General features: G+C 38.6%; 1 long non-coding RNA gene across 1 annotated transcript; it reads left to right on the top strand.

Annotated features, from left to right (window-relative positions):
- Nucleotides 1-538: 538 nt before the first annotated feature.
- Nucleotides 539-13,391, top strand: LOC139828017 (uncharacterized). The gene is made up of 5 exons (XR_011739181.1): nucleotides 539-755; nucleotides 5,362-5,689; nucleotides 9,823-9,968; nucleotides 11,152-11,270; nucleotides 12,410-13,391. It is a non-coding gene; the product is annotated as an uncharacterized lncRNA (long non-coding RNA).
- The last annotated feature ends 2,339 nt before the right edge of the window (nucleotides 13,392-15,730 follow it).

Below are 15,730 nucleotides of genomic sequence, written 5' to 3' on the forward strand. Positions count from 1 at the left end.
CAAGCTACTGAAGTGCTCCAGGCCCTTCTGAAGCTCCAGATATCTTCAAGGCAGATAATCTGCTGTGGGTTAACTTTATGCAAGTGTTTCTTATTGGAGAGGAAAAGCTCGGTCAGCATGACAGAGAGCTTTGCATATCTATCTCAGTATCAGCAGCCGTGGTTTGGTGCAGGCACAGAGCCAGCCAAATATCAGAAAGAACTGTGATATCTTCTGCATGATCACTGAATACAAGACACTGCTCAATAAGTTTCTCTGATGATCTAGAAGACAAGAACTGACTAATGCCAAAAAGATAATTGCTGGACTGACCTTGGAACTCTCCTCCCACTCTGATTTTGTAACTCCACAGGTGAGCAAGGATTACATGTTCAGAAAACCCACAATGTCTCCTCAGGAATTGTTGTTACCTGTTCTCATTGAATAACAATGATTCATTTGGCAAATGTAATTTTGATAAGTTATTTTACTCTATTAAATATTTTTCCTGAAAATTTTGCTTCCTGAAGGTCTACTTTGCATGTGATTACAGGTCTCCCCTCAAAGTTTGCCTCTGGGGCTCTAAATACAGGCTCCAGAACGAACAGTTATCAGGGATAGAAGAACCCTGAGCGTTTGCATTGTGACGGATACACGCGTCGCCCGGGAGTTTGCCTCTGGAGCTTCAAAACACAGCCCCTGGAGTGGACAGTCCTCAGGGAGAGAAGACGCCTGAAGGTTTGTTACATGAACGAATACACATGCCTGTAAAGAAGGTAAGTGATATTGGTTTGATATGTCTCCCCCATGGAGTAAATAATAGAGCAAACCCGCCACCAAACTCTTTAAGGTCATGCTTCTCTTTAAGAAATCTAAACGTTGTTCTGCAGCAAGCAGAACCCTATATTACTCCCCTGCAACAGCATTGTCACACCATGCCTCTTTTGTAACGCAGCTTGTGATTTTTTCCTACTTTCTAAACTTTTAGCTTTTAGGTTAAGGAAAGTGTATTAGTTTGGACCTTGGACAGTTTCAAACTCACAGTCAATACTTTGCAAGACAGAAATAACAGTCTGCATATTTGTTGTATTATTATGGGAAGAATGCATACAAAAGGTCAGAGTCTACTGCCCTGCATCTTAGCTCAAGTCTTCATCTACCATAGGTTTGCAGAAGCCAGAATCAGTCTCACCCAACAACAGTTTCCCTTCCATGGTAGAGTGGTTCACACAAAATTCCAGCCAGGACTCCTTCCTGGCACAGACAATCACCTTTCTCTGAGTATTTCAGCACTTCCTCTTCTGTCTGGAGCTTCTAAATCATCATAAGGAATGTAGCAGTGGCTGTGAAAGCTGACTAAAACTCTTTACATAAAAACGACTTGGTGTATCAATGCTAGCTATATTTGGTACTTTCCTTACAGCCTGAGTTGTTTGAAGATGTGGCTACATGACACCTAAAGACCTGGAAACTATTTTTTTTAAATCTTCTGGGAAAAGGGATCAAAAACCATTCCCCAAATGAAAGGCTATGGCTCAGAAGACAAAGAAAATTCCCTTCCCAGTTTTTAAACTATTTTTTATAACGATGCATTTTTTCAACTTACCACAGTTTTTGAGGACTGATGATTGAAGGCTGGATGTTTTGAGCTGGCAAGTGTATACTCAATGGACAATTAGTAAAATTGTTATATATGCGCTGACGTGCAGTAGACCTCCACACTACCATTGTCCAAGTGGACCAAGAATGTACTTTGGCATTAGAGTGTGAGGTATCTACATACGTACTAAAACTGTCAACAACCAACTATGAATGTGTGCACATGCTTATCTGGATATATTTATTTTCTATCACACAGATGCCTACATACTAGGTAATGGTTGGTGATTATATTTCTAGTGGAGATATGTTATTGTTGTGTTAGGAAGTCTTTGAAATACAGAATTCTGGGAAAGTATGATGTGGAAATATCTGTATATTGGCTGTATTCTGAAATCATTTTTGCAACCATAACTGGCCATTGTTAGAGGTATAGCTGGCTGTAAGCTAGCTGGACATTTGATTTTATCAAATATTTTTGTTGTTAGGTCCTTAAATCAAATTACATTTTCTACAGAAGAAAAGTTCTCAAGAATGAAGCAGACTGCAAAAATTAAGTCATAGGGTGAGAACTGAAACTAATGCAGCCCTTACAGGAAGTTCTTTTAGGATGCCCAGTGCAAAAGTATTGATGGTTGTACATGGACACACCAGCAGAGTGAAATACCAGAAGGACTTAGATCTACAGAATCTAAATTCTTTTTCAGTTAAGAAATGCAGTCATATATCTATACACCATGATATGCAGGAGGATGAACAGCTTTGCATTTCTCCACTTGAGCATTATAGCACAGAGTATTTAGCTCACGTTTTGAGAATGGTTACAGCTGTGTCAGATTTTGTTTTTCTGAGAACGTTAAAAGGAAAATAAATTAGGCTACACATTAGGAGGACTATCAGTTTTACCAGTTCCTTGGGGCATTGACAACTTCTTTCAGAAGAAAGAGAAATAGTTTTCTGGTTTGTATCTTAGAAAATCATTAATTCACCTAAAGATTCCAGCTGTCCAGCTGGACCTAATTTGCATGACCAGTTATCATTGTCATTTCTCTTTGTATAAGTGGAGATTATCGGACTGTCTCACATGTTGGATTCTGGTCTGCTGGCACTTCACAGCCTATTTAAATAACAGCATTAAGCTTAGCTCTGCAGCTCCCTGAACTTTCTTTGGAGAATTTTTGCAGGGATAAATAAGTAACACAAAAAAAGGCTTGTGATAATGGTACTTGTGGCAAATACTACAGGGTAAAGCAGCAGGAAATACTCTTGTTTCACCCTGCTGTTGCATATTCCTCTAGTAGTCAACTCAAGTGAGATCATGCAATCTGCTGACCAGCTGGCATTCCTACATCAAGTTTCTTTTAGAAAGTATCATTTAGACTCATGCCAGCTGTTGTCATTACTTTTTTATAGTCATTGCAATTCTGCTTTGACTGAAGTCCAAAAGCAAGACTGTTAATTCAAGAATACTTGATTTTGATTAAAGTATAGAATTGTTCAACAAATACATTCATAAATTCAGAGCTAGAGTTGCAGAACTTCAAACATCAAGAGTAGCCAGGAACTTTTAAATGGCATTAACAGTACTACTGTTCTATACTTGTTAAATTGCTGGAAGACATTGTTAATGAGCATACTGTCTGCTACTGGGATTATGCGAAGTTTTCTTTCATGTTTAAATGTAAACAAATACATTCATCTATACTGTCTCTTCAGTTTTAAAAATTCTGTTAAAGAATAGCTTGTCTCTTGGAAATTGAACTCTTTTATTTTACATATAACTTTTATATTCTTTACTCACAGAATGATGCTAACAGTATAAAATTTAAAATACATTCCAATTTACAAGGAGGGAAGAGTTCACACTCTGTTCATCTCATCAGTGCTACTTCATAATGTCCAAATAACTGTAAAAATAAATTTTTCTTTTTTTAGACATCAAGACTTCAGGGCATTTTCCAGTGAAATGTCATGTTAGTATCAAAGTCAAGCATATGTATTTTGCATATAAAAGAGATAGCTTTTTAATGACTAACAAATGTCAGAAAGAAAACTTGTAGGTGATGGGTCTCATGAGGATGACAAATCTACTTCCATAAATCACCGAATGTGATGAATCTGATATTTGCAAGGAGACTACTACTTTGATTATGTATTACTTTCTACAGAAAGCACAAAGCTATGGCACTTACTAGTGATATTTATGCTAGCACACTGCAGACTTCTCTTCACTATTATTTTCATTAGCCAGCTGCCAAAGATTTCACTTTGATGTAATTATGCTGTATTCAGATTTTATATTTACTTTCCTATAAATTTCTATCAAGCCAATGATTCATCAGTTAAAAATTAGTGAGACAATGTTTATATATTGTATCCATACAGTAAGGGCAGGATGAAAGAGTGAGAAATGCACTAAAGAGGTAGAATTCAGACCTGGATTAACATTAAGCTTCAGATTGGAACTGAAGTCCAGATTGGTGCTGGAAGCTGAACTCTGAGTGTAGTGTCTTACGCAAGAATACTAAAAATCTCACAGGCTTAGGAAATTTTCAGCTCTCAACTACAAAAGTTTCACACACTCCTAATATTTTCACTTTCTTGATCTATCACACCTTTAACTCATATAAACTAGCATCACACTGTAAAATTAATGTTACATCAACGTACACTAGACTGGAAAACTGTATCCCTTTAATTTTTTGATTCAGTCAGAAACAAACATGAATGCAGGTTGGATCTGAATTGATTAAATAGAACTGAAAGGTAATACTGCTCCATTTTCCTGTCTTGGAAATGCCCTCTTCCAAATTCTACTTGAGCATCTGCCCTTAACAAAGTCTCCAAAATACAGAAACTGAAGTTACAAGAACAACTTCTTTTGCATCCTAATACAGCTCTCAGAAGCTGCCATGACTTTTCTACTTTCAACTTAAAACACTGGCTTTCTCCTCACCTCTCGCTCCATCTGGAATATTTTAAGTCTGTAGCTACATTATTTGACTTGGTAGAGTATTTGTTTGGGACAGTACGTGGAATGAAAGACATTATAGAACTTAACATTCTATACTATTGCCTCATATTTCTCTGAATAGATAATATCGTTGACAGAAATGGCTAAACAAAAAAAAAAAAAAAGTCATGGGAATTGACGATATGTGGGTGCTGAAATATTTCAAGAATTGAATAATGCTTTCCTTTCTCTGTTTAGTCTGACAATGTGCCTTGAACACTTCAGGACTGAATGATGGAGAAGATGAAAAAGTCATTTGAGAAATGACTTCTTCCAAATACTTCATTTTGCATTTCAAGAGTGTGCCCAAGTTGGGCATAATGTCTCTTTCACTTACGGCAATGTATAATCCACAGAAATGGCACTAGTCACAATTCACTCCCATACTCTGTCCCCTCCAAATAATAACTGCAGGTTTAAACTGGTCTTTTGAGAACAGTGATCTTCAGGAAATGTTATTTTATTGTAACTTCTAATTGTGAATTTCAGTGATATTTGTAATTGGAGAAGTTTGTGGGTTTTTGTAGGATGGGGAAATCTCTAGTGTTTCTAGTAGCCAACAATCTTCAGGCTTCTAGGAAATGTCCAGACTTCTTTAGCTATGCAAACTAGGGCCAGAATATGAAACTTCTCCTTGAGTGAAGCCAGAAAGACTCTGCTCACAACAGAGAACAGTTTACCAGTGTAAGTTGCTCAGGGTTGGTCTCTTAGTTTTTCAGAAGTCCAGGAAATAAGACAATAAACATTTTACTTATTTTTGTTTATTGCAGCCCTTGTCCTCTCTGGTGCAGACCATGGTCTCCTTACAGTGAGCAGTGGGATGTGTGTGATCCCCTCTGCATACACAGTCTGAGAACGCAGTAGCTGCCTGCAGCATCGCATGCACCAGCTGTCCTGCACGGACTGCTTGCAAGGTGAGCCAAGGGCCGAAGGTGTGGGTCTTATCCTTGCTCATTGGAGATAAGCAGAGCAGTAGCCAAAATGAAATGCAAACTAGTAGTTTACCTGCTGAACGTGAAGCAACAATGGCTGGAAATCACTGGTAGCTGTATTAGATGAAGATCTCCATCCTCTCTACCCAAATAGCAACTTGTTCAGGTACTTTTTTTTAGCATTACTGTTCTATCTAAAGATAACACTTTACAATATAACAATGACAGGTGCAATTCAAAGATGTATCTATTTCAAGACATCATTTTTCATATAAGTGGCAGCACTGCATTTGCAAGAGTTCCATGGAAGGCAGATGACCTTCTTGAGACATGTTTTGTAAAAACACCTGCTTTTCTTTTGCAGTGCAGTGTGCAACAGGGACTGGGAAATTCAAGTTAGAGAAATTTTCCTTTCTAACAAAACTGTAACTTGACATAGAATACTATCACATGAACAAGTGAGAGTTTAAAGCTTAAAAGAACCATTTCAAAGAACTCAGGGAAATTGCCTATATTATTCCTGAAGACAAGTGACTAAAACCAAAATAATACAAAAATATTTTCTTATGACCCAACTTGTAATGATTTAAAATTGCTTAAAAATGCATTTTTAAACAGACAGCTCTAAAAATTTTAGACATTTAAAATATTTTAGACACTGTTGTAGTTGCTTGCTACGTTTGATCAGTTTAAAGTAGACTATACTTTGTTTTAATATGACCATGCACATTGCTGACACCTTAAAAACACTGATTACAATAATTATCTCTGACATTTCAACAACATTAACAGAATTGGTAAAAAATACAACTTTTTTATTTAAGGGAGAATTTGTCTCCAAGAAGGACATCTTTTGCAATGAGGCCGGACGTATAAAACAGCAAATCTGACAACATTTTTACAGCTGCACAACAAGAAGGCACAAAGGGACTCTGCTGTGAGCCCAGGGAGTCCACACCTACAGCCTGTGCTTGAGGGGTGGCACAGGCTTGTGCTGCAGATCCAAAAAGCCTCTTCCAAAACTTCCAGACCTGTAGGTCTTGGCTTTACAGTAGGAGCCCAAGACCCTTTCCAGCATGGTCACAAAGTCCTGTCAGGGAGCAGACCTGGAGTGCGCAGCCCTTCCCTGGCCAAGCTCCCGCAGCCACCTAATCCCGAGCTGCAGACGTTGCCTGGCGGAGTTACATCTGGCCAGTTTCAGAATCCAGGTCAGGTTCAAATTCTCTGAAAGTTTGCTAAATCTGAGACATTTTGGACAAGACATTAAAGACTCAACAAAAAGGCATTTTTAAATTAAATTCTTTCACTGTGCAATTCACAACAAACACTAACTGCGAGTTAGCTCATTATGTAAACAGTAAAGGTTGCATTTTGGCTGCCTTCACTGTCTAGTCTATTGCTCTTTCTGACAAGAACAGCAGTCTCTAGTGTGGTGCTAATCAAGCTGTTGCTTTCTCCTGATACTTATGAGAGTGTTATCACATTATCTGATTAATATTTTTTTAACTGTCTCTAATACATATTATTCCCCACAAAAGCATCTGACACAGAAAAATAATTATTCCCATTTTGAAGTAAAAAGATAAAACACCAGCTGTAACTTGCACAGTTGATGTGGGATATCTGTGGATGCACCAGAATATTAACCTGTTTTCTGGAGTCCCCATTCCTATTAGCTATGCTGATCTTAGTACCTCTCTTTCCATCCTTTTTCCCCTTACTGCAGCAGTATAGTTTCAATGTTGCATTTTTGTCTTTCAGCTGCATGTATTTAATTATGAGTCACTGTCCCAAAAGAAGAACAAAGTGATTATACTTCCATGTGAATTTGCAGAATGTTTGTCTGGTTATACATACACAAATGAAAATAATGTGTGAGAATATAAATAGAAAATAAAAGCTTCATTGTGGCTTCTTTGAAAGTCTGGAATGCATCTCAGAAGACAAAATGGAATAATGAAATGTCTTTATTCCAGCTGATAAATATTTGTTTTCTCTAGTGTTTCATCCATGTCAGAGAAGGATAATGAAACAAGCCCATCAGCAGTAGCTAAATCTATTATCTCCATTTTCATTTTACGCATATGAATGTAAAAAAAAAAAAAAGGTATAAAGGTCTTTAATAATCAACATATAAATGAACACAGTTGAGATTTCTGAGTTTTAAATGCTGAATTATTCTGAAAATTAACATTAAGTAATTATTTTGCCAGAAATACAACAGGTTTTTTCATTCCTGTTAGCTGAATGTGTATTTTGAAATAGGATCACTTCCTACAGAGCTGCTTTTGAGGGTCATGACACAATGTTTCCCCTGTGGATGAAAAGTCCCCTCAAGGGACTTTCCAGACCACTTTTCTGTGATTGTGGCCTCATTTATCCTATATGCCAGATAAGCAGTATCTCCAAAACTTGGAAAAATGTTATTCTCATCCTCAGTTCGAGAGCAGAGGTAAAGAGGACTTTCAGAAAATAAAAGAAGCCAAAGTGCTGAACCAATGCTACACATTTCCTAGTAAGATGCAGAGATGCGGGGCCTGCCATGACTTTGTAGGTACTTGCATTCTAGTAGGTGTAAAACAAATTTAATTCATTATTCTATTTGACCAGGGCCCTCGTTGCCACATGTGCAGGGTGGGCAATTTTATGGAGCTTCAGTACCATCCCTCCTCAGTGACCCTCACTGCTCCTGTCTGTACTGGAGATAGGACGTTCAGAAGCAGAACCTTTTGTTCTAGGAGGGGAATGGCTACAGCGAGCCCTAATCCTCTGTTTGTGGCATCACAACAGTATCCACAGCAACTAAATGTGATGTGATACAGAAAGGAATGTGACTTCAAGCCCAGCAGCTAATGAATGACTGAGGAGAAAAAATCCAGTTGTCATGCAGATAACCCCCAGCAATGGCATTTGTATGAGGCAAATGAAATACACATATCCGACAAAAATGCATAGAAAAGGGATGTTTTCTGAGAAGTGTCATTCCTGCCTCAGGATACACTTTAGTTACCACAACAAAACTCCCAGGGATAGAGCAACCAAAGATGGCAACAGATTTCCCAAGGCACCTCTATCAATCACTGGCTGGTTATTTGTTTAAAAGCGCAGTGAGAAATATAAGTAACTACATCAATTTTCTGCATTTTTCATTGTCCTCTCAGAGTTTACTTATTAATATCTGTGTTAAATAAACAATATGGATGAGAAAACCTAGGATAAGCCCGAAGTCTGGGGTGAAATAAACTGCTTAGAAGTTGGCCCTGGGACTTGGGATTTGGGAAAGTTCTTTTCCCAGACCCACCTCAGATTTGCCTTAAGAGTATGACAAAGACCTTTTTGTTGTGTCTTTACAATACCTAGCACAATGGGGCCCTGATCCATGACTGGAGCCTCTAGGCATTGCCATAGTACAAACAAATAACAATAGCTAGCAGCCAAAGATATTGCTGGGAATTGCTTAGCAGCAAGCAAGCTTCTTATGGAAGGGTGTGCTCTGAGCACTTATTCAGTTCACACAGCCTGGGGTTTCAGAACATTCTTTGTTGAAAAAAGCAACCGTTGGAAATATCCCCTTGACCCTGAATCAGGGCCAAGAAGGTGGAAGCTATTAGAGCCACTTCTCCTTGCATATTACAGCACTGAAATGGTCTTCAAGGAAGTGAGTTTGCTGTTTGTTTGACCAACGAATGCTCCAATAATGTCACATCAATTACGTAAAACAATCATGCTTTGAACAAATACATAGCATGATATCTTCAGATGACACGTCTGCATATTTATGTGGTGCGTAAATAGAGACAACTGGAATAAAATCTGCTGGTTCAGGCGTTGGGCCTGTACACTGAAAACTTGCACCTGATTCTGGACTCTGGTACAGATGTTTCCATGCCCTTTGGCTATTCACTTCACATATCTTTCTTTTCCTCCTTAAAACAAAAGGAATACAAGAATAGTTTTCATGCCTCACAGGCATCATGAAGATTCTCAAGCACAGTTATAACATTCAGATGCTGCTGAGATGAGGCCAAAAAGATGGAGAAACCTAGAAAAATCCATCCCTGAACTTTGGGATGACAACTCAAGTTGAGGTTATACAGAAAATAATTCTCAGATTGCACTGCTTCTACTAAATTTTTTCCTAAATATCATTGGGTCTGGCTTTAAAAGTATTACATTATTTCAGTAATTCCCCAGCTCCGTTGATTGTTGCCATTCTTCCATAATTTGGAAACAGTGCCAGTTTTAATGAGTACAGATTGTGTTAAAGCTGAGCAATAATACAGCTGTCTTTGTCTCCAGGTCCATGTCCACAGGGAGAATATCCAACTTCTGAATAGTTAGATATATTACACACCAAGTCTAACACAGGTTTTTTAGTTAAATCGCATCAGCAGAGTCCCTTTCCGGAGTGCCTTCAGTGCTGGGTGTAAGCAAGCACAGACAAGGTAGGGCTACACTCTGGTTCTTATGGTTCAGTTTTGCCAGGGTTTTTCATATTAAGAAAATTCTGTCTTGATGTTAGATTTTACATCACAGCTCTTTTTTACTTCTATCTAGAATAAGGTCTGTAGAAAGTCAACATATTTTATCAGACTAAATGGCAGGCAAGCTTTCAGGCACACAAGGCATTCTTCAAGCCCCTCTTTTCACTCACATTGTAGATTTCATCTGACTCAGTCACTTCTTACAGGCAAAAAAAGACATTTCAAAAAAGTTATTCCCTGTTGCTGCAGCTGCCATCCACTGGGCCAAAAACTGAAAATGTGGAAAACACCAGTTCCCTATGTTAGAACTGGAGAAACACGGAGACATAAGTGGGCCAACCTGCCTAATGCAGCACAAACTCGGTTGTCGACTGGGGTAGCAGTATCCTTGTTTTAAACACTGTTTTTCACTGTCTTGAGCAAGAAATGCCTCACATGAAGAACTGTGAGCCTTGCTCATCCTGTTTTCTCATACACCAAGAATTTCTTCAAAGCATATGGATATACCCAAAACATTTTTTCCCATCTTACCAAAAATGACACTGGGGTTGCAATTTTCTTCCCAACAGCTGTTTTCCCACCCACCCAGCTGTTCTTCCTGCCTCCCACTTATTTTTTTCAGAACAGAATTATCTGACATTACTAGTTTCCTTTGGGTATCTTGCCTCTCTCTACAACTATGTCTGTCCTTTAGGTTCTGCAGAGAACCATTCAGGTTTTTGCACAATATTCAGGCAGCAGATGGGGAACTTGGTTATCAGCAGGGTTACATACAACCACCGTGGTGATGGTAGGAGAGGGGAGTTGCAGTGGTTCTCCTGTTACTTATGGGGAGCTGCCCCACTGGGTAGTAGAAATCTTTAACAATTCTGCCTTCTAGCAGTGTTTCAGGCTTACCTGTCTGGAGGGAGGAGATAAAAAAAGTATGGGAATAAATATGAAACCTATCTCTTCTACATGGAATTGAAGGGATCTATGTCTTCCATATAGACATGGAGGTAACAACAGGCACACAAGGCAGACATTTAGGGGGTGGATTAGGGTGTAAGAGTACCTTTAGCAGCTTAAAAGACACAGTAGCATTAATGATTTTTTTCAAAGACCCAGTTACAACTGTTTATAGAGCTCTTTCTCTCTCCCTCAGAAACTTTGGCTGAATTCCCATCATTTCCAGGACTGGACCAATTATGCCACTGACCACAGCATTCTGACTACTTCATGCAATTCCATGGCAAGGACAGGGAACTCCCAGAAACAAGAAAGGTCTTGATTTACTCCACACTGTACCTTGAAACATCTCCCAAAATAATATGTTATGCCAAATAATTATGCCTCAGACTAACCAATTAATTTGTGCAATTCTATATCTAAACAAAGACTATTCCTTGACTTTTCTTTCTGAAAAGCATTTTTTTCCAGGTAAAAATTGTTGACAGAGTTTCCCCTTGGCTTAAATTTCAGAGCTCTATAATATTTGCTCTAGTATTCCCATGCACACAGTGTTAAGAAGCAATTAAATGGTGGTGGGGTGGGGGAAACAAGTGGTAAGGGTGAAGGAGGATATGTCAGGTGAAACTTATAAAGTACTTGTACATACTGGGGAAACATTCAGTTCTTAGAAAAATCCAGTGTTATCCCAGGTCTGACCTGTCTCAGCAAGTGTGCTTACTCATGGTGGCAAACAAAAGCATTCGAAATGCACTGCAAGATGACTTATTTCATAACATAAGTTCGTATCAACACTTGGAGAAGTGCTATATTATCACTTTTTTCATTGGTTGATCTCCTTTTCTACTCAAGGCTGTTATGAGCTTTTCTGTTATTTATAGAGCATCATAAGTTATTAAAAACCAAGGAAAAACATACATGACAGAACAGAAACTCCCTGGAAAGAACAGTTGAGAGGCATATGCTAGTACAATGTAGTTCAGAAAGTACAGAGCAAACATAACAGCATGTGACTGCTGCAGAAGGAATGCTCTGTGGAACAGATAGCATTTCAGAAGAGCTTAGTCAGAATGAAGTGAGGTGAGATTAGTAAGAATAGCATTTCTAGTAAACCCTTGGCAAACTCTGGAAAGAATACGCTTCAAGGGACTAGGTTATGCGGAAACCAGTCATTGGCTAAAGTTATCCAAAGCATGTGCAAGCTGGCAGGAAAGTAATTTTAGCTTTTATGCAATGTATAAGAAGACCAAAAAGGTCTTCAAGGACAGAGGACAACTAGGAACATTCGATAATTTTCAAGTGTCCCATTCAGGTTACAGAAATGTCATGGCATTAAGCATGGATGCTTTTCAGTTGGGGGAATAAACAGGCATTTGTCGACTACTGTACCATTGACTCTTCCTCCAAACATTACTTTTCTGAAGTTAATTTTGTGTTTTACCTATATGACACAGCTCTTTGGGGAAAATGTATCACCATCGCTAATGTGTTCAAGTCTTCATGGTCAGCCGAAGCATCTCAAAATCCAGTGTCGTCATACAGCTTTGATTTTTCTCACATGGAAATCTGGTCTGACAAAATCGAACAAGAAGACAGAAGTAGACAATATCTTCTCTTCCATGGCTATGTCCCAAGAAAGTTTTAAACTGTAACTGTGGTATGCTTTTTCTTCCACTGTTTCTTTATGTTTCTAAATGCCATTTTACTCATTCAGCACTCACCTTCTCCCATTTCCACCCTCTCTCTAGTATGCAAAAGCCAATACCCTCCACAGTCCTATGTCTGGCCATCAAAAAAGGATTCAGTCAGCCCAGCCCAGAATTCAGAGTTGAATTCCTTTGAAGACTAGGCCTCAAAGGCCTAATGTTTAAACAGTTAATAAGTTTTTTTCCAGAGATTAGGAAATCCTCTGAAGGACCCTAATCCAACTAAACATTTAAGTAGGTGCCCTGCTTTAAACACATGAGTCTTCTTTGTTGAGTGGAACAAAGAAATATAACCAAGAGTACACATTAAGACCACACAGAAAAACTGAAAGATGAGGTAGGAATAAGGTACAAGATTCTGATTCTAAATTGTATGTTAGGAATATTCATTCACTACCAATTTATCAAATTAATTCATTAACAAGCAGCACTGGAAAGATAATGTATACATAATAATCTTCTGCAGGCTCTTAGATGTAGAGGGACTAGACCTCATAGAAATCTGACAAAAAAAGCCCGTAATTCTTTACTGAATTCTCACCTTTTTTCCAAGGGGAAGCTGTACTTTGTATAGAGAAGAGGGATTTAATTTTATCTGGCCTGATCTTGAGCATTTCTAATAGGCACGAGAGTATTGTCATTATTGTAACCAACAGTGACAGCAGCACATCGGTGGTAATATCTCCAGAGTACTGAGCTGCTATAGCCTAACGTACAATACTGCTCATCTGGACATCACATGGGCTTGTGCACTCCACCATTACTCAATATATGGCCAAGTAATTTTTCACATAGAAACTGCCTGAGAAGGAAAAATGTTTGCTCCTTCTCACAGCTGTAGAAAAACTGTAGATATTTCTCTACTGTACACTTGTTCCTAAACAAGAGTCAAGTTCTTCATGTTGTGACACCCCCCCTGAGTCCATGTCCATCCTTTTTTTTCCCCTCTTTCTACTCTTCCATCTTTCCTTTTTGCTTCAGTTAACAGAAAAGAAACCTACATCTCCTTTCTTCAAGCTGAGATTTTACACAGTTCTGCTGTTATTAGGATTGTGTCATTACACTTCTCTGTGACCAGAGGCTACCATGGCTAAAGCAATGTTCATGTGCCTCCACAGCTGCAAGGCCAACTATTGCAAAGAAATTTGATAGCCAATGACGAACAAAGAGGAGATGTAACTTTCCAACTCAAGGGCACTGGTAGTTAGCTTGTAGGCTGATATCAGCAATGTCAGTTCCTTCATATACCCTCTATTTTTCAGATGGTATGATAAAATTGTGGATATATGTATTATCTATAGATGTGATTAAAGATAGATTTTTTTTTTTTTTTATTCTGGCCTAGGTCACTACATTTAGGGATGATTACCCCTACCTTTATCTTGCATTCATTGCTTTAGTGTTGTTTTATCTGATCTCCTAAGAAGAAACACCTCCCAATACCATGCTACTGCCTGTTTGTCTGCGTTCTGTCTCCCTGTAATTTCTGTAATCTATTTGCTTTTTACAGACAAAACAAATGCCAGATTACAGCTCTCTGAAACAGATCTCCATGCATTTTGTGAAATCCTAATAGCTAGAGAGATGGAAGACACAAGTTAAAGGCTACCTGAGGGAAATGTTACCCTGTGTGCACCATAGCTATCAGTTGTGTTTGATGTGCCAGTATGGTGCGCTACTCCACATCCCTGGTCATCCCACACGGCTCTCCAATCAGCACAGCTAGCTGACCCATACATACCTGTTTCCAAAGCAACCTCAAGCAATGCCTCTTACCCTTCCTGCAGATAGTGGAACATGTGATTACTTGGTAGATGCAAGTTGGGAAAGAAGGGGAAAACTGGAGGTACTGCAGGAGCTATCAGGTGGGCATACTGTTATCTAGAATCTTCACAGCAGCTGCTATGTAAGGAGCGAAGGCTAAAGAGACCCTGACTTGTCTCATTTAAGTGTCTAAAATTATGTGGGGTAAGCCCATGTGTAGTATTCATTGCATCATTTGTTTTGTAAACATTAACGGTGTGTTTTGAATTTCGTCTCATTAGAAGCTCATTCCTCTGGCTGCCATGGAGTTCAGCCATGAGTTTGCACTGTGTACCTTGCACACACACATAGCACAGAGTACTTGTATCTATGCTTCGGGTGGTTATGTTCCTTTCTGTTTGCGTTTCTGCTTTTCAGAAGCTTTCATGAACCTGTCAGGGGCCAATTTATGGGGTCAATTAAAGGCAAGATCTGGACTTTTCATGGCATTTCAGGTCACAGATATGACAAATCATTTAAAAGATCAGTTCTCACATCGATTTTCCTTCATAAATGAAACCCTGAGGCAACAAAAGACCACAAAAAACAAATACTGATTCAACATGAGACAATAGTTCACTTCAGGTTTAAGTGAATATTAAGATATTCTATTTATTCTTCAAACCCTCATACATATGGTGGAACTTGTTTTTCATGTACACGGCAGAATTTGTATTGTGAGGGTTGAAAGGCTTTTTTTTTCCTGGTAATGGGGAATCTGTGTTATTTGCACATTGCAAAACTTGTTCCACAGGTATGTTGTGAAATTTTATTGGGCGTTTTACAGTTTATGATTCATGTCATGTAAATGTTGTTCAGCTTAGCTTTGTGTTTTACTGATTTATGAGTACTGCATGAATGTGATTTGTTGTTTGACTTTCCTGGGATGCAAGGATAATATCACCATTAAAAAAGTCAATGCTGTCTTATACTTTCCTATCTGAGTCTGCAAGAGTTTTTAGGGCACAAACTGTATCTCTGGGTATTCTTTAACATCTAATACACTAGCACCCAAATTTGGTTGTCTTAATTAGGTGCTTATGCAATAGAAGTGACTGGAAAGAGTTCCCACTGGCTTTTATCAGAAATTTGTATTTATTTTTTTACACTATCAATGGAATCACCCCAGTAATTGTCTGATTACCATGTGTTTGTGAGCTGGGCACAACAAACCAATGTATCCATCCAATAGAAGAATACTTATGGACCGAGATACTATCAAATTCAGTAAGTGCTGTCAAGAATCCTCAATGAAAGTGAAAGCAT

The sequence above is a fragment of the Patagioenas fasciata genome, chromosome 5 (assembly GCF_037038585.1).
Source record: "Patagioenas fasciata isolate bPatFas1 chromosome 5, bPatFas1.hap1, whole genome shotgun sequence".
In the NCBI taxonomy this organism is placed as follows: domain Eukaryota; kingdom Metazoa; phylum Chordata; class Aves; order Columbiformes; family Columbidae; genus Patagioenas; species Patagioenas fasciata.